Source organism: Mobula hypostoma, chromosome 12 (assembly GCF_963921235.1).
Source record: "Mobula hypostoma chromosome 12, sMobHyp1.1, whole genome shotgun sequence".
NCBI classification, from domain to species: Eukaryota; Metazoa; Chordata; class Chondrichthyes; order Myliobatiformes; family Myliobatidae; genus Mobula; species Mobula hypostoma.
The window spans coordinates 24,937,545-24,956,609 of record NC_086108.1 but is presented as its reverse complement, the minus strand read 5'-3'; the positions used below and the strand labels follow the sequence as shown (position 1 = coordinate 24,956,609).

General features: G+C 41.6%; 1 protein-coding gene across 1 annotated transcript in view; it reads left to right on the top strand.

Annotated features, from left to right (window-relative positions):
* Positions 1-19,065, top strand: part of astn1 (astrotactin 1) — a 2,838,691-nt gene that overhangs the window by 1,451,072 nt on the left and 1,368,554 nt on the right. The window lies entirely within an intron of this gene.

Here is a 19,065-nt window from a genome sequence, read left to right as displayed (position 1 = left end):
AGCGAGATCAGCTTCCAAGGGGAAGGATCTTTTATAGGCCTTTGAGTACCAGTCGAATACTTTGGACCAAAATCCAGTCAGTAATGGGCAAAACCAAAAGGTGTGTGAAGGGGGTGAAATTGTTAATTGGCTGCTATAAGTTAAAAAAAAACTCTCAGTGCAGGGACGTGGCAAAAAGATTGGAAGAGGTGTTGATGTGCTTGTAAAAGAGAGAAATTGTAGGGGGTGCAGGGAAGGCAGGAAGGGTAGAGGGAATGGGACGCTGGAAGCTTGTATAGGTGTTATGGCCTGTGAAATAATAAATGATCAGTGGTCTCGAGGTGAAATTGGATGTATTTTGCTCTTGCTGGAGTTGGTCACACTTTGACACTTGCACAGAATGAATGTTACTTGTGACGGAAGGTGTGCTAACTCAGAAACTGAAGACTCGATGGAGTTAGACATTATCTGAGATCAGAACTCTGTACTACTGCCGTGTCTAGTCTCTGGTGATGATTGCCAATTAGACATGCTTCACCTTCCATGGGCAATGACAAATTTGTGAGCAAGAAAGGTCAAGATCGGTTTAGGTGGGTTGTGGATGTCTGAACTACAGAACAGGTCAGGATCAGTATTGTTTCATCAGTTCAGAACTTCACACATGCATTACATTGGTTATTCCAAACACTTCCTTCCACTGAACCCGAGCTGAACTGTTATTGCCAAAGGCAGGTCAGCTAGAATTACTGTAGGTTAGAGGTTATGTTGCAAAAGATTTGGAATGGGAGCTGAGCCTGATTCCAACCTTTCAGCTTTAAACAGAGGCTGCCAATCTACCCACTGGAAGGAGATAAATCTTATCATTTATGTGCCAAAGCTGCTTGCCCCCATTTTAATGCCGAGCCAGTTTTCAACACAATCCTAGGTCGCAGGAAAGAACCTACACAGGATGGCCTTGTGAATCCAGAGATCAAGCAATTTCCTCTAAAAATTTGCAAACTGCAGGTTTATTATTAAAACATGTCCCAGGGTGCAGTGAAAATCATTTGTTTGCATGCCATCCAGACAGATCATTCCATAGATCGAAATAGTACTAAAGAAAAAAAGAAATGGAGCACAGAATAGAGTGCTAAAGTTGTAGAGAAAGCCTGGGCCAGGATGACAAAGTCAAGTGTTATGACAAGGTAGAATGACAGATCAAGAGTTCATCTTTATTGTACAGTAGGTCCATTCAAGAATTCTATAAGAATGGAGCAGAAATTGTCCTTGAGTCTTGTGGTATATTTTCTCAGCCTTTTGTACATTATGCCCATTGGGAGGGGGGAGCTTATATTTAATCACCCCTAATTTCCCATCCTCTCACATCTTGATCCAGCCTACTCCCTTCTGACTTGTCCACTATGCAACAACCATCACTGTCCCCATGGCACCTCCCGGCTATTGCTTGATCACAATGAGTTGCAATCAGATCTTTGTTTCATCCATGGGGAAGATGATTCTAAGTGTTGTATACTGCAGGCATACTTTAATGATATATATACTTTGAATGTTTTGAATTGTACACCTGCTCTTTGGGCAGCCCCTAAAATTTGAACGATTATCCTGATCCCCGCTCTCAAAGATCTTTCCACACCACTCAATCAGATGAGATACCCCCACAAGAACACAATAGGAGCCGAGGATGGCCACCATGGTGGCTGACCTGCATCAGGCATCTAATCCTTCTTTTGACTAGACCCTCATGACTGTCATTACCCCTCATCTTTCCAAAGTGTTTCTACCTTCACTTTAAATACTTCTAGTAAGCTTGTTCCACAATTCTCTGAGGCAGATAATGCCAGAGGTTTACCACCTTCTGTGAGAACTCATGCTCTGACTGGACACGAGGGTTATGGTCCCCCCACCCTGTCACAATTCTTGTTAATCTGTCCTACTTGCTTTGACCTTGTTGAATGGAAGACCTTTCGCCTGCTGTTAAATTATGGTATCATTCAGCAATCCCCTTCTGTGTCATAACATAGAACATAGAACAGTACCACACAGAAACAGGCTGTTCCAACACACAATGTTTTGCTGAACTAATTAAGATAATGACACATAATCCATTTTGCTGGCACATGGTTAATATCCATCCATTCTTTACATATCCACACAGCTTTCTAAAAACCTCTGCTGTATCTGCCTCCACCACTATCTCTAGCAACACATTCCTGGCAACAACCACCCTCTGTGGAAAACAAAAATGCCCCATACAACAGGAATTCTGTAGATGCTGGAAATTCAAGCAACACACATAAAAGTTGCTGGTGAGCCTGCTGCGTTCACCAGCAACTTTTATGTGTGATGCCCCATACATCTCCTTTAAACTTTTCCCCCTCTCACCTTTAAAGCATGTCCACTCATATTCAATATTTTGACCTGGAAAAAAGATACTGGCTGTTTACATTATCTATGATTGTCTACATTTTATAAACTTCTTGAGTCTCCATTCAGCCCCCCTCCCCACTTGTTTGTCTCATTTATCCTTAACAACCCTTGTTTTTCTCATTTATCCTGAAAACAATGCTCTCTGATCCAGGCAGCATCCTGGTTAATGTTTGAATACTGTCCATAGCCTCCACATTCTTACAGCAATGGAACAGCCAGGCAACAAATCTCTATTTGCATTACATTTGAGCTCATTTCCAGGACTTAAAAAGAATGCGTTTTGCACCGAGGGATGAAACAACTTGGAACATTTGGTGTTGATACTTGGTTTCATTTATTTCGGATAAATGATGAGCCCAGTTTAGCAATGGTTTGAGACATTAATAGAACATTATAGTGAAGATATTGAATCCCTATCACATTAGATAAAAGCAAGCAGGAAAGTTTACAATAGATCAATGGCAGGGTTACATTAAAAATAGTGAACTGTTGCATCCTGGTTTCCTAATTGGCTTTTTGTTTCCGGGAAAGTTAATCACAATAAAAATTAGAAAGTTCCCATAATGAAAAAAAATGATATCCAATAAATAATTTGCAGTGAATATAATAAACCTGGTAAAGCTAGGAATAGAAATGTTTAGAAAGGATTTTTTTTACTTTGTTTCAGATCATTTCATCATGCGACAGAAAAACCACATTTGAGCATCTCAATCTGCAGTCCACTGGCAGTGTGCAGGTTTATCAGTGTAGCTCATTAGCAGACGTCTAGCTCCCTCCTGCTAAAGATAGAGGGGCTTTGGTAAGATGGAAGTTAAAAATCTGAAAAAAATCTCAAAATAATACACTCAACTTCCACCCTGCCCTCAAATTTATCTGGTCTATGTCCAAAACCTCTCTCCCCTTTGTCAATCTCTGGAGACAGATTATCTACTGATATCTTTTATAAGCCCACTGATTCTCACAGCTACATGAACTATACCTTTTCCCACCCTGTTACTTGTAAAAATGCCATCCCCTTCTCTCAATTCCTCCGCTACCGCATCTGCTCTCAGAATGAGGCTTTTCATTCCAGAACTAAAGAGATGTCCTCCTTCAAAGAAAGGAGCTTCCCTTCCTCCACCGTCAATGCTGCCCTGACCTGCATCTCTTCCATTTCATGCATGCCTATCCTCACCCCATTCTCTTGCCATCCCACCAGGATAGGGTTCGTCATCCTCACCTACCACTCACCAGCCTCCACATCCAGCACATAATTCTCTGTAACTTTCTTCATCTCCAATAGGATCCCACCACAAGCACATCTTCCCCGAACCCCTGATCCCACTTTCTGCTTTCCACAGCAAACACCCCTTACGCAACTCCCTTGTCCATTCGTCCCTCCCCATCTTTGTAAGCGGAACAAGTGTTACATCTGCCTTTATACCTCCTCCCTCAATACCATTCAGGGCTCCATACAGTCCTTCCAGGTGAGGTGTCACTTCACCTGTGAATCTTTTGGGGTCATCTACTGTATCTGGTGCTCCAGTTGTGGCCTCCTGTATATTGGTGTGACCCAATGTAGATTGGGACACCGCTTTACTGAGCTCCGATGCTCTATCCAGCAGAAAAAGCAAGATCTCCCAATGGCCACACAGTTTAATTCTACTTCCTATTCCCATTCTGATGTGTCTGATCAGTCCATGGCCTCCTCTATTGCTGCGATGAGGCCTCGCTCAGATTGGAAGAGCAACACCTTGTATTCTGTCTGAGCAGCCTCTGAGCTGATGGCAACATTGATTCCTCAAACTTCCGGTAATGCGCCACCCCCTCACCATTCCCTCTAGTGTTTCTGCCCCTTCTTTTTCTTCCATGGACTTCTGTCCTCTCCTATCAGAGTCCCCGCTTCTCCAGCCCTTTATCTCTTTCACCAATTGAATTCCCAGCATTTTACTTTACCTCCTTCCCCTCTTCTGGTTTCTCCTATCACCCACTACCTTAGATTTCTTCTTTCCCTCCCCTTACCTTCTTATTCTGACTTCTCATCTTCTTTCTCCAGTCCTAGTGAAGGGTCTTGGCCTGAAACATCGACTGTTTACTCTTTTCCGCGTCTGCTGCATTTTGTGTGTGATGCTTGGATTTCCAGCATCTGCAGATTTTCTCTCAAAATAAAACCTAATTGATCTCAAAGGACTAGCAATGACCAAACAAAAAAATCCCTAGGTGATTGGAGTATTTAAATAAGTTCAAATCCTCAGAATCTTTTTTACCATTAGTACCAGCTTCTTTTCATTAATGCTGGCCAGTTCCTGTGTGTTGTGAAAGACAGCATCTGCAAACCTGAAGGTGTTGCGTGCTTTTCCAGCACTAGTTCAGAGCCATATTTTTGACAGTCAAACTAGGGCATCCTCATCCCACAATCATGACCCATGATCTCCTTCCAGCCACCGTAGAATTCTGTGGGTTGCTACAGTCACCTCTCATTTACCTCTAATAATTTTAAACCCCTCGCCCCCACCACTACCTTCCCTCCTCCAAGACACACGCACACACATGGATAGCTCCATTCTAACACCTGGTCCCTTCCTTCTTTCTCTCTACTATGGGTGTGACCAGGTGCAAAATTTCCATCTGTGGAACAGTCAATCTAGTTGGTATGTACAAGTACCAGTTAGCGAAAGACAACTCTTCTTCCGTTAAGTTCACTGTGACCTGACATAATGTCTGTTGTATTGGCTTACAGACTCCAAAATTGAAGATCTAACTTTGCTCCTCCGAATTAACAACATCTAGTGGATTTAGATCATTTTGACACACTCCAATTCTTGTATGAAATAGACCAGAACATCCTGTACGTGAACATTACTCAGATTCAATGCCCACGATCTCCGTATTTTCTAGATGCAAAGGAACTCCGATATTCCATAGGGCAGGATGTCTCAAGAAGGCTTACGGCCTGACTTCAAGTCCTTCCTCTGAAACCCCACGAGAGCCTTCAATAGTCTGTTCACCATCAAGGGCTTTAATAGTTTTAATAGTCCACATTAAAGTCTTCTAAGATGAAAATTATATTAGGTCCTTAATATGGACTGTTAAACAATTAAAGAAGCAAAATCCTCCAAAAGTAACAATTCAAAATAGTAAAATTGAGTAAAATATCTCATGCCCAGTTTCACTCCTATTTAAATAACTTGCCAATTTAAGGCCAATTAGGTTTGTTTCTAAGATTTATTTTATCTTGTTTTATTCCAATTGTATTCAGCCCTACCTTTTCGCAGCAGGAGTAGGTTCACATTTCCTCTATGATTGGGCTGGTATTTGTGCACACTATGCATATGTGGGCTTCAGCTTAACGTGTTCAGTCATGGCTTTTATAACATACTTCTATTGAGAAAAGATCAAAGTCCAAAGTAAAAATTATTATGAAAGTGCATATATGTAATTATATGCAACCCTGAGATTCTGTTTCTTGCAGGCATACTTAGTAAATCTATAGAATAATAACAATCAATGAAAGACTGCACCAACCTGGGCAGAAGACAACAAACTGTAAATACAAAAAAAAACAACAGTAAATAAATAAGCAATAAATATGGAGAACATGAGATGAAGAGTCCTTGAAAGTGAATCCATTGGTTATGGCAACATTTCAATGATGGGCAAGTTAAGTTCAGTGAAGTTACTACCCCTTTGGTTCAAGAGCCTGATGGTTGAGGGGTAGTAACTGTTTCAACCTGGTGCTGTGAGTCCTGAGGCTCCTGTACCACCTTCCTGAAGGCAGCAGTGAGAAGAGAGCATGTCCTGGATGGTGGTGAGGAGTAAGTGACGATGGTTGCTGTTTCCCTGCGACAGCATTTCAAAATCAAAATTACTTCCTTTGGTAATGATCTGTTTTTTTTATGTTTATCCCATTATGATGACTTTCCAATTTTTTTTGTGATTATTTCTCTTGGAAACAAATTAATTATGTCCTGGTAGTTTCACTGGCCCTTCCTAGAGTAAAGCTGAAGGCTGGGTGTGAAATGAAACTGACGTTTTGTCTTCATACATCAGTGCTTGGCTGTTAGGTTCAGTGGTGAGTCCAGAGACAGGGTGGAAATGCAGATATTGTCACTATCTGACTACCTCACTGATTACCTTCGACTTGGACATTTGCCTGAGCGTGGGCTGGAGTTTAAGTTGAGCTGAGCTATCTTTGGCTGGAGCCAATATTTTCCAATAGAATCACTGTCTGTCAGTCCACTCAAATTTAGCCCAAAGTGCAAGACAAGTTGTATGTCATTTCATTTCATAGAATGATATCCTTTTGTTTGCCGTAATTCATCGTGAATATTTACCAGAGGGCTACAGTGCCACATCTGCCTGATCCAACAAGATGGCCTTATCAACATTTTCCATGCAGCATTGCAAAATGTTGAAAAATGGAACAATGAAGCTTTGCCTTTGGTAATTCTGTAGCTGATAATTTTTGAAAGAAAAGGAAGGAATAAGGAGACTACTGCTTTGAATGGAAGACAATACCAAAGGGTTTTCACAGAGTGTGAGTCATTGTCAGCACCCAGAAAAGGCTTTTGAGCCTGCTAAGATTTTAATATCACTGTAGTTCCAGTAAGTGTTAAGCTTCCAGTATTTGGAATCTTGTTTACAGATTATTTTGCATTTGGTGATGATAGCGTTCTGCTGCAACTTGTTAAACCCAATCTGAAACTTGCTGGAGTTCAGAAGAATGAGAGGGATTCTCAGTGACACCTACCAAGTATTGTAAAACTTAGACAGAGTGGACAGTAGTGGGAGAGTATAGGACCAGAGGGCATGGCCTTAGAATACAAGGAGCAAAGATAAGGATGAATTTCTTCAACCAGAGAGTAGTGGATCTGTGGAATTTATTGTCACAGATGGCTGTGGAGGTCAAGTCATTGGCTATATTTAAAGCAGAAGTTAATAGATTCTTGATTGGTAAGGGCATCAAAGGTTACAGGGAGAGGCAAGAGAATGGGGTTGAGAAAGAAAATAAGTCAGCCATGATTGAATGGTACAGCAGACTTTATAGGCCAAATGGTCTAATTCTGTTCTTATGTCTTATGGTCTAATCAGGCAATCTGCTAACAATGCAGGGCAGGGAGGAGGGGAGTGCTAGCTGGAAGGTCACTGTACCTTGTTCCTTCTGGCTAATATCATAAGGGAACACATACAAAGTACTGGAGGAACTCAGCAGGTCAGACAGGATCTATAGAAAGGAATAAACAGTCGACATTTCGGGCCAGAGCCCTTCATCAGTTCCTGGAAAACAATGAGGTCCAGAATATTATTATAAGCTGTTTGTCACAGTGTACAGCATTCAATGATTACGTTGTCTCTTTGTTAGAAAGCCCAACTAAAGATGAGCATTGCAGAGCGCATTTCAGTCCACAAATGCTACCTGTCTCCTTCATTCTCTGTCCCGGCTGTACCCTGATCTTTCTACCTTTAGCTGCTGTCACTTCCAAAAGTGTAAGCATGCTACTACTAAAAGTTGCATTTAACAATTTTAGATTACACCTACCTTTTATTTTATACATACGGCTCTAACATCCTGTTTCAGTTTGTTTTGTTTTAAGTAGCTTTTGCATCTAATGTTTAATTTTTAAAGTGATTGCTCCCTTGACAACTACCTTCCCCAACCTCATCTCTTGCATTCAGTGTGGCCTTCTCACCAACAACAAGACTAAGCACAGACTGTGTGACTGTTCTGATAAGCAGCTGTGCTCTGTCCACAGTGACTATTCCAAGTTTCCAGTTACATGCCACCTCAGCTTCACTTCTCATTGCCAGACCAACACTGTCTGGTCACTCTGCCACATTCTCCATTGACAGGAATAGGTGAATGGCAAAGTAGAAGAATAGTACTTCAAATTCTGCCTGAGTAGTCTGCAATGCAATGGTATGAACATTATATTCTCCAATTTCAGGTAGCCCTTAAACACCTGTGTTTCTTTCTCTTCATCTTTCTTTTTGTCTGTCTTTTTCACTCTATGTCTCATTCTCTCTCTCTCTCTCTCTGTTATGCTTTGTATCTTCAAAGCATTAAACTATTCAAAGGAAGACGTGGGAATCTAAAATCACGGGTCTAAATTTAAGTTTACTATCGATGAAACATATATATATATCCTGTGGTAGTGTGATGTATGCAATTCACATATTTATACATATAACCCATAATTAATTATTTAAATGAGCAATATCTACACAAGATTACTGAATTATTATTGACATATTAAATATACAACACTTCCCTCTCTCCATCACCCTCTCCTTCTGTTCCATTCCAGTTCTTTAATTTTGTTCCCTTCCCTATTTCCCATACACTATCCAGAACACTACTGCTCTGTTTTCATCCCCTCCTGGTTTGATCCACCTGCTACCCACACACTTCACTCATCAGATTCCCTCCCCGATCTGGTTCCATCCCCCTCCCCATACGTTTTATCCCTCTAATACCAACTGGCCCCTGTCTCCCATTTCCACCCAAACCCCTCCCCCATTTCTCACACCTCCTCTGTCCACCAATCACCTACAGCTCCTGTCTCACCCCTCTTCCTCTCTGGCTACCTTCCCACAGCATTCTCAGTCCTCATGCGGGTTTCAATCCAAAATATAGACAACCCATTTCCTTCCACAGATGCTACTTGACCTTTTGAGTTGCTCCAGCAGTTTTCTTTTTCTTGCTCCAAATATTAGCATCTGCAGTCCCTTGTGTCTCCATTTAACCATGGACAATCCCTTTGCATGCTCCACTTCCCTCTTTCCACAACTCAAAACATCCATGTTTTCTCATTGAAACAACATACATCAAAGTTGCTGGTGCACGCAGCAGGCCAAGCAGCATCTATAGGAAGAGGCGCAGTCGACGTTTCAGGCCGAGACCCTTCGTCAGGACTAACTGAAGGAAGAGTGAGTAAGGGATTTGAAAGTTGGAGGGGGAGGGGGAGATGCAAAATGATAGGAGAAGACAGGAGGGGGAGGGATAGAGCCGAGAGCTGGACAGGTGATAGGCAAAAGGGGATACGCGAGCATCATGGGACAGGAGGTCCGGGAAGAAAGACGGGGGGGGCGGTGACCCAGAGGATGGGCAAGAGGTATATTCAGAGGGACAGAGGGAGAAAAAGGAGAGTGAGAGAAAGAATGTGTGCATAAAAAGATGGGGTACGAGGGGGAGGTGGGGCCTAGCAGAAGTTAGAGAAGTCAATGTTCATGCCATCAGGTTGGAGGCTACCCAGACGGAATATAAGGTGTTGTTCCTCCAACCTGAGTGTGGCTTCATCTTTACAGTAGAGGAGGCCGTGGATAGACATGTCAGAATGGGAATGGGATGTGGAATTAAAATGTGTGGCCACTGGGAGATCCTGCTTTCTCTGGCGGACAGAGCGTAGATGTTCAGCAAAGCGGTCTCCCAGTCTGCGTCGGGTCTCACCAATATATAAAGGGCCACATCGGGAGCACCGGACGCAGTATATCACCCCAGTCGACTCACAGGTGAAGTGATGCCTCACCTGGAAGGACTGTTTGGGGCCCTGAATGGTGGTAAGGGAGGAAGTGTAAGGGCATGTGTAGCACTTGTTCCGCTTACACGGATAAGTGCCAGGAGGGAGATCAGTGGGGAGGGATGGGGGGGACGAATGGACAAGGGAGTTGTGTAGGGAGCGATCCCTGCGGAATGCAGAGAGAGTGGGGGAGGGAAAGATGTGCTTAGTGGTGGGATCCCGTTGGAGGTGGCGGAAGTTACGGAGAATAATATGTTGGACCCGGAGGCTGGTGGGGTGGTAGGTGAGGACCAGGGGAACCCTATTCCTAGTGGGGTGGTGGGAGGATGGAGTGAGAGCAGATGTACGTGAAATAGAGGAGATGCGTTTAAGAGCAGAGTTGATAGTGGAGGAAGGGAAGCCCCTTTCTTTAAAAAATGAAGACATCTCCCTCGTCCTAGAATGAAAAGCCTCATCCTGAGAGCAGATGCGGCGGAGACGGAGGAATTGCGAGAAGGGGATGGCGTTTTTGCAAGAAACAGGGTGAGAAGAGGAATAGTCCAGATAGCTGTTGTAGTCTGGCGTACTGACCTCTACCTTGCCGAGGCACAGCGACAACTCGCGGATACCTCCTCTTATTTACCCCTCGATCGTGACCCCACTAAGGAGCACCAGGCCATTGTCTCCCACACTATCAACGACTTTATCCGCTCAGGGGATCTCCCATCCACTGCTACCAACCTTATAGTTCCCACACCACGCACTTCCCGTTTCTACCTCCTACCCAAGATCCACAAACCTGCCTGTCCTGGCCGACCTATTGTCTCAGCTTGCTCCTGCCCCACCGAACTCGTTTCTGCATACCTCGACACTGTTTTATCACCCCTTGTTCAATCCCTTCCGACCTATGTTCGTGACACTTCTCTCGCTCTTAAACTTTTCGATGATTTTAATAGGTGCAGGAGTAGGCCATTCGGCCCTTTGAGCCTGCACCGCCATTCAGTACGATCATGGCTGGTCATTCAACTCAGAACCCTGTACCTGCCTTCCCTCCATACCCCCTGATCCCTTTAGCCACAAGGGCCATCTCTAACTCCCTCTTAAATAGAGCCAATGAACTGGCCTCAACTGTTTCCTGTGGCAGAGAATTCCACAGATTCACCACTCTCTGTGTGAAGGAGTTTTTCCTAATCTCGGTCTTAGAAGACTTCCCCTTTATCCTCAAACTGTGACCCCTCGTTCTGAACTTCCCCAACATCGGGAACAATCTTCCTGCATCCATCCTGTCCAATCCCTTTAGGATTTTATACGTTTCAATAAGATTCCCCCTCAATCTTCTAAATTCCAGAGAGTATGAGCCTAGTCGATCCAGTCTTTCATCATATGAAAGTTCTGCCATCCCAGGAATGAATCTGGTGAACCTTTTTTGTACTCCCACTATGGCAAGAATGTCTTTCCTCACATTAGGGGACCAAAACTGCACACAATACTCCAGGTGTGGCCTTACCAAGGCCTTGTACAACTGCAGTAGTACCTCCCTGCTCCTGTACTCGAATCCTCTCGCTATAAATGCCAGCATACCATTTGCCTTTTTCACCATCTTCTATACCTGCATGCCCACTTTCAATGACTGGTGTATAATGACACCCAGGTCTCCTTGCACCTAGCCTTTTCCTAATCGGCCACCATTCAGATAATAATCTGTTTTCCTGTTTTTGCCACCAAAGTGGATAACCTCACATTTATTCACATTAAATTGCATCTGCCATGAATTTGCCCACTCACCCAACCTATCCAAGTCACCCTGCATCCTCTTAGCATCCTCCTCACGGCTAACACTGCTGCCCAGCTTCGTGTCTTCCGCAAACTTGGAGATGCTGCATTTAATTCCCTCATCTAAGTCATTAATATATATTGTAAACAACTGGGGTCCCAGCACTGAGCCTTGCGGTACCCCACTAGTCACCGCCTGCCATTCTGAAAAGGTCCCGTTTATTCCCACTCTTTGCTTCCTGTCTGCTAACCAATTCTCCACCCACACCAATACCTTACCCCCAATACCGTGTGCTTTAAGTTTGCACACTAATCTCCTGTGTGGGACCTTGTCAAAAGCCTTTTGAAAATCCAAATATACCACATCCACTGGTTCTCCCCTATCCACGCTACTAGTTACATCCTCAAAAAATTCTATGAGATTCGTCAGACATGATTTTCCTTTCACAAATCCATGCTGACTTTGTCCGATGATTTCACCGCTTTCCAAATGTGCTGTTATCACATCTTTGATAACCGACTCTAGCATTTTCCCCACCACCGATGTCAGGCTAACCGGTCTATAATTCCCTGGTTTCTCTCTCCCTCCTTTTTTAAAAAGTGGGGTTACATTAGCCACCCTCCAATCCTCAGGAACTAGTCCAGAAAAAACAGTTTGGATGGGAGTCAGAACATTTTGGTGGGAAAGGCCCATGACCTCTCACACAGTGGTAAATCAGGAAATTAGAGGTGCATTTAACAAAAGTAATACCATAATTGTTGGCAACTTCAGTCCACATCAACAAAATGCAAAGGAGGGAGAGAGAAAACACAAAGTGGAAACCAGTCAATTGACATAAACAGAAAACAAATGGGTTCTAATAGGATGAAGAATGAACTCATGGAGTGTTTGAGAGCTTGTTTCTTAGACCGGGTATCAATGAATCAACAAGATTGTTTTAGACATAGTGTTTGTAATGAGAAAATAGTTAATTAAGGATTTGGTTGTTAATAGGCCTCTGGAGAATAATGATCTCAATTTTCTCATGTTTTTGAATTTTATGATTCAGTTCAGTCTTGAAGTAGGGTCATAATTCTGACTGAAGCAATTTACAAACATATTGACTTTGGTAGATACACCATTGAAAGATGTGGTGCTGCTATGAAAGTGGATCTAAATCTATGAAAATACTGGCGTGGAAACTGAAAAAAAAGATAGCAGAAAATACAATTCATAGAATTAGGGATCCAAGAACAAAAGTGATAAAAAAATAAGCTAAGTGAAATTCAAGAAGCTTTCGAAATGTTTTACAAAACTCTATATTCCAAAGTTCCAGGGGGACGCATAACCCAGATTGACATCTTCCTGAATTCTTTAGAGTTACCCACTTTAAGCAAAGAACAAAATAGAACAATGACTGCTGACATAACTGAAGCTGAACTAAAAACTGCAATTAGTAGGCTTAAATTAAGCAAGTCACCAGGATCAGATGGATATACAGCAGAGTGGTATAAAGAGTTTAGAAATGAGTTAATCCCTGTTTTACTCCCCACACTGAACTGGGCTCTAAGAAAAGTACAAATGCCACCCAGCTGGAAGGAGGCGATAATCTCAGCTATACCAAAAGAAGGCAAGGATAAAATGGAATGTGGGTCATTTAGACCAATATCTGTTCTTAATGTGGATTATAGAATATTTACCTCCATCATGGCCAAACGATTAGAAGAGTTTCTACCCACACTGAAACATAATGATCAGACAGGTTTAATACAACAACGCCAAACACAAGACAATATACGAAGGACACTTCACATTATGGATCATATAAAAAAAATGAAATTGACGCTATAATGATAAGTGTGGACGCTGAAAAGGCATTTGATTCGGTTAAATGGAATTTTCTTAACAGAGTTTTACATAGATTTGGTCTACATGACACAATTATTAAAACTATGCAGGCACTATATGACAATCCTACTGCTAGGATTAAAATCAATGGATATTTATCTCAAAGTTTTACCCTAGAAAGGGGCACGAGACAGGGTTGTGCATGGTCACCAATACTCTTCGCATTATATCTGGAACCAGTAGCTCAACACATCAGACAAAATGAAGATATCAGAGGAATTACTATTAAAGGGACAGAGAATAAATTGGCCTGTTACGCGGATGACATTTTGATCTATCTGGGGCGACCAACATACTCTTCACCTAAATTGATGCAATCCTTTGAACAATATGGCTAATTATCAGGACACAAGATCAACATAGATAAAATCCAACTACTTTCATATAACTATAGCCCACCAAGAGATATTTAAAGTAGATATCCTTGGGCATGGCAAACAGAGTCCATCAAATATTTGGGTATCATTATGCCAAAAGATTTGGAAAAATTATCAGAATGCAATTGATGCCTCTATATAAAAAAATTAAGGAAGGTATAACAAAATGGAACCTAATTCCTTCTCTTGGTCTCAGTTCAAGGACTGAATCTGTTAAAATGAATGTACTGCCCAGACTACTATATCTCTTTCAGACCCTATCAATAGAGATTAACCAAAATCAATTCAATGAATAGAACAAGATACTATCAAGATATATATGGCAAGGTAAAAGGCCTAGGGTTCAACTCAAAGCTTTGCAATTAGCCAAGGAAAAGGGGGGATGGGGCCTACCTTCTCTTAGAGATTATTATTTTGCAGGACAGTTGAGAGCTGTGATATGCTGGTGCAACCCATCATATGATGCTCAATGGAAAAACACTGAGGAGAGGATATTTTCCATCCCCATACAGGCAATTTTGGCTGATAACAACCTACAAAGTTACATGAATACTATTGATAACCTGTGGGTGAAATGGACTCTCAAAATATGGAAAACTATTATGAAAGAATATAAACTGGAGAGAGACATTGCAATTCTTAAATGGTGTGCATATGACTCGGACTTTACGCCAAATAAACTGGATGCTAGATATAAGGACTGGACAGCTAAAGCAGGAGTCCCCAACCTTTTTTGCACTGTGGACCAGTTTAATATTGACAATATTCTTCCGGACCGGCTGACCCGGGGGTGGGGGGGTGTGGTGGGTAGGGTTGCCAATGGACAAGAGTAGGAGTCAAATACGTTGTGTTTACCCAAAGGCTACCATTGCGCCAGCGTGTACCTGCCGATTTTTTTTCTGCAAATCATTTTTGGCAATTCTGTTTGGGAGAGGGTGTGTTAATCATGACCAGAATATAGGTGATAAGTGGCTAATACACTCAATTTCATTTCTAAAAGGGTTTATCTTAACAAATTAAATATTAAACACACAGCGCATATTTTCCTCGTGTGAATATAGTGATAAGTCAGTTATCAGGAGAGGACAGGGGAACTTGAAGTAACTGTTGAACAAACTTCCAGTAGAAGTGACAGAAACAGGTTCGATATTATCATTTAAAGAAAAATTGGGTAGGTATACGAACAGGAAAGGAACGGAGGGTTATGGGCAGAGTGCAAGTCGGTGGGACTAGGTGAGAGTAGCGTTCGGCACGGACTAGAAGGGCCGAGATGGACTGTTTCCGTGCTGTAATTGTTATATGGTTATATAAGTCAATAGCATCATAACATTTTAACTAACGTTTGGATATTAAACACACAGCACATATTTTCCCCATATGAACATATAAAATCATTGCAACACACCAATATCGCTGAATCAGTGGGAGCACTGGGCTTGTTTTCCTGCAACAAGATGGTCCTTTCGAGGGTGATGGGAGACAGCGATACTCGAAGGGGGTTCCTTATGTCCAGTCTATTCCGCAATTTAGTTTTCGTTACATTCATTGCAGAAAACTTCGCTTCGCAGAGATATGATGTTGGAAATGGAAGCAACGTTTTCGGTGCTTTCGTGGCTATCTCAGGATATTTAGCCTTGACTTTGATCCAGAATGCCAGCAGAGATGTTATGTCAAACATACTTTTCAGCACATCGTCATTTGCAAGTTTAAGGAGTTGATCTCCTTCCCGCGCTGACACGGATGACGCGCGAGTAATGACCTCGCGTGCGTAATGGCTCAACAGTGCGTGACAGGGAATGAGAAAAGGTGCAGCTGACTCATATCGTTTCCTCGCGGCCTGGTAGCACATGCTTTGCAGCCTGGTACCGGTCCGCGGCCCGGTGGTTGGGGACCGCTGAGCTAAAGGAATAACAGCTATTTGCAATATAATGAAAGAAGGAACAATATTCAGTTTTGAAATGCTCAAAGAGAAACACTTATTAGAAAAACGTAGACTTTTTTCGGTATTTACAGATGCGACGGTATGTTAATAGGATGGTTAAAAATGTAACCAAGGCAAGTTCATGTCTGATAGAGCTATTTAGAAAAACATATAATTCAGACAACAGTAGTAGAATAATTTCATGCATTTATAAGGGCTTGTCAAATCTTAAAACACACTCAACTTCATACATTAAAACAAAATGGGAGAAGGAAGGAGAGATAATAATATCTGAGGAAGAATGGACAATAATATGGAGGTATCAATCGAAGTGTACCAGTTCACAGGGAGTTCAGGTGGAAAAACTTGATAAGGTATTTTATTACACCCTCTCAGAAATCCCATTTTGATAGCAACCTCCCTGTTTGCTGGAGAAATTGTGGAAATCAAAATGCAAACCATTATCATATTTTCTGGGAATGCCCTGTTATCAAAGACTATTGGAGTGGGATATATAATGTCCTACAAAACATCATTAAATATGAAATACCCTTAGAGAGTAAGACCATATATTTTGGGTATGTACATCAAGAATGATTGAAAAGAGATAAATATTTAATGAATATACTGCTGGTGGCTGGTAAAAAGACCCTTACCAGGAAATGGTTATCACAGGAGAGCCCAACTTTAGATGTATGGATGGAAATTACAATGGACATTTACAAAATGGAGGAGATAACAGCATCTGTTAATCATAAGTTGGAACAATTTGATTCATACTGGGAAAAATGGTTTAACTACATAACACCTCATTGGCCTGATTTTATTCTCATAAGTATGATATATAAAAAAAAGATCACTCCCTACTTTATACATAGTTTTCTGCTTTCAATTGTTCTTTCTTTCCTCTCTTTTCTATAAGTGTATACCTCAGATAAATATTAAGTGGAGATTTGTGACAAATATGATTATATGATATATATGTACAGTATCTGAAATACATCTTATAGAAATGTTTGTTTGATGATGAACTTCAATAAAAAATAAATTACAAAAAAAAGAAAGATGTGGTGCCAGCAATGGCTGATTTTTAAAGAATTAAAATAAAGTATTAGGCAAAAATAATAATGGAGCTGTGGTGATCAAGAGAATTTAAAACTACTGGAGTTCAAAGAAAGAGGTTCCAAAATAAACTAAACAAAATTAATAGCAGTAAGCTTTGGAAAGTGTTCAAACTTCAATTGAGAAAGATGCAGGCATTGGAAGAAATAATGAATAGAAGCATAGAAACATAGAATTGCATCTGCCATGAATTTGCCCACTCACCCAACCTATCCAAGTCACTCTGCATCCACTTAGCATCCTCCTCACAGCTAACACTGCCACCCAGCTTCGTGTCATCTGCAAACTTGGAGATGCTGCATTTAATTCCCTCATTCAAGTCATTAATATATATTGTAAACAACTGGGGTCCCAGCACTGAGGCTTGCGGTACCCCACTAGTCACCGCCTGCCATTCTGAAAAGGTCCCGTTTATTCCCACTCTTTGCTTCCTGTCTGCTAACCAATTCTCCATCCACATCAATACCCTACCCCCAATACCATGTGCTTTAAGTTTGCACACTAATCTCCTGTGTGGGACCTTGTCAAAAGCCTTTTGAAAATCCAAATATACCACATCCACTGGTTCTCCCCTATCCACTCTACTAGTTACATCCTCAAAAAATTCTATGAGATTCATCAGACATGATTTTCCTTTCACAAATCCATGCTGACTTTGTCTGCTGATTTCACCGCTTTCCAAATGTGCTGTTATCACATCTTTGATAACTGACTCCAGCAGTTTCCCCACCATCGATGTTAGGCTAACCAGTCTATAATTCCCCGGTTTCTCTCTCCCTCCTTTTTTAAAAAGTGGGGTTACATTAGCCACCCTCCAATCCTCAGGAACTAGTCTAGAATCTAACGAGTTTTGAAAAATTATCACTAATGCATCCACTATTTCTTGGGCTACTTCCTTAAGCACTCTAGGATGCAGACCATCTGGCCCTGGGGATTTATCTGCCTTCAATCCCTTCAATTTACCTAACACCACTTCCCTACTAACATGTATTTCACTCAGTTCCTCCAACTCACTGGACCCTCTGTCCCCTACTATTTCTGGAAGATTATTTATGTCCTCCTTAGTGAAGACAGAACCAAAGTAATTATTCAATTGGTCTGCCATGTCCTTGCTCCCCATAATCAATTCACCTGTTTCTGTCTGTAGGGGACCTACATTTGTCTTTACCAGTCTTTTCCTTTTTACATATCTATAAAAGCTTTTACAGTCAGTTTTTATGTTCCCTGCCAGTTTTCTCTCATAATCTTTTTTCCCCTTCCTAATTAAGCCCTTTGTCCTCCTCTGCTGAACTCTGAATTTCTCCCAGTCCTCAGGTGAGCCACTTTCTCTGGCTAATTTGTATGCTTCTTCTTTGGAATTGATACTATCCCGAATTTCTCTTGTCAGCCACGGGTGCACTACCTTCCTTGATTTATTCTTTTGCCAAACTGGGATGAACAATTGTTGTAGTTCATCCATGCAACCTTTAAATGCTTGCCATTGCATATCCACCGTCAATCCTTTAAGTGTCATTTGCCAGTCTATCTTAGCTAATTCACGTCTCATACCTTCAAAGTTACCCCTCTTTAAGTATATGAATATACTAATGAGAAGCACAAAACCAAATTGTAGCAGCTTTCATTGACATGCAAAACTAAAAAGAATAGGGAAAATGAATGTTGGTCCTTTACTGACAGATAGAAGAGGAGTTAGGGAATAAGGAAATGACAGATAATTTAAACATTTTCTTTTGTCCATCTTTAAGGAACACACAGAAAACATCCTATAAAGAGTGGAAGACTTCAGGTCTTACGTGAATACAGAGCCCAAAGAAATTAGCATGATTAAAAAGTAGTATTGAAAATGTTTAAAAGACAAATGTGATAAATCCCCAGGACCTGATAACCTGTATCTGAGGGTCTTGAAAGTTGATGAAGGAGATGGGGCATGCACTAGTCATCATCTTCCAAAGTTCAATAGATTCTAGAGAAGTCCTAAGAGATTAGAAGGTAGCAAATGCAAAAGGAGGGAGAGTACAAACAGGGGAGTAGAAATCAGCTAGCTGACAGCAGTAGTAAGGAAAATACTGCACCTTATTATCAAGGAGTTAGAAATGGAGCACA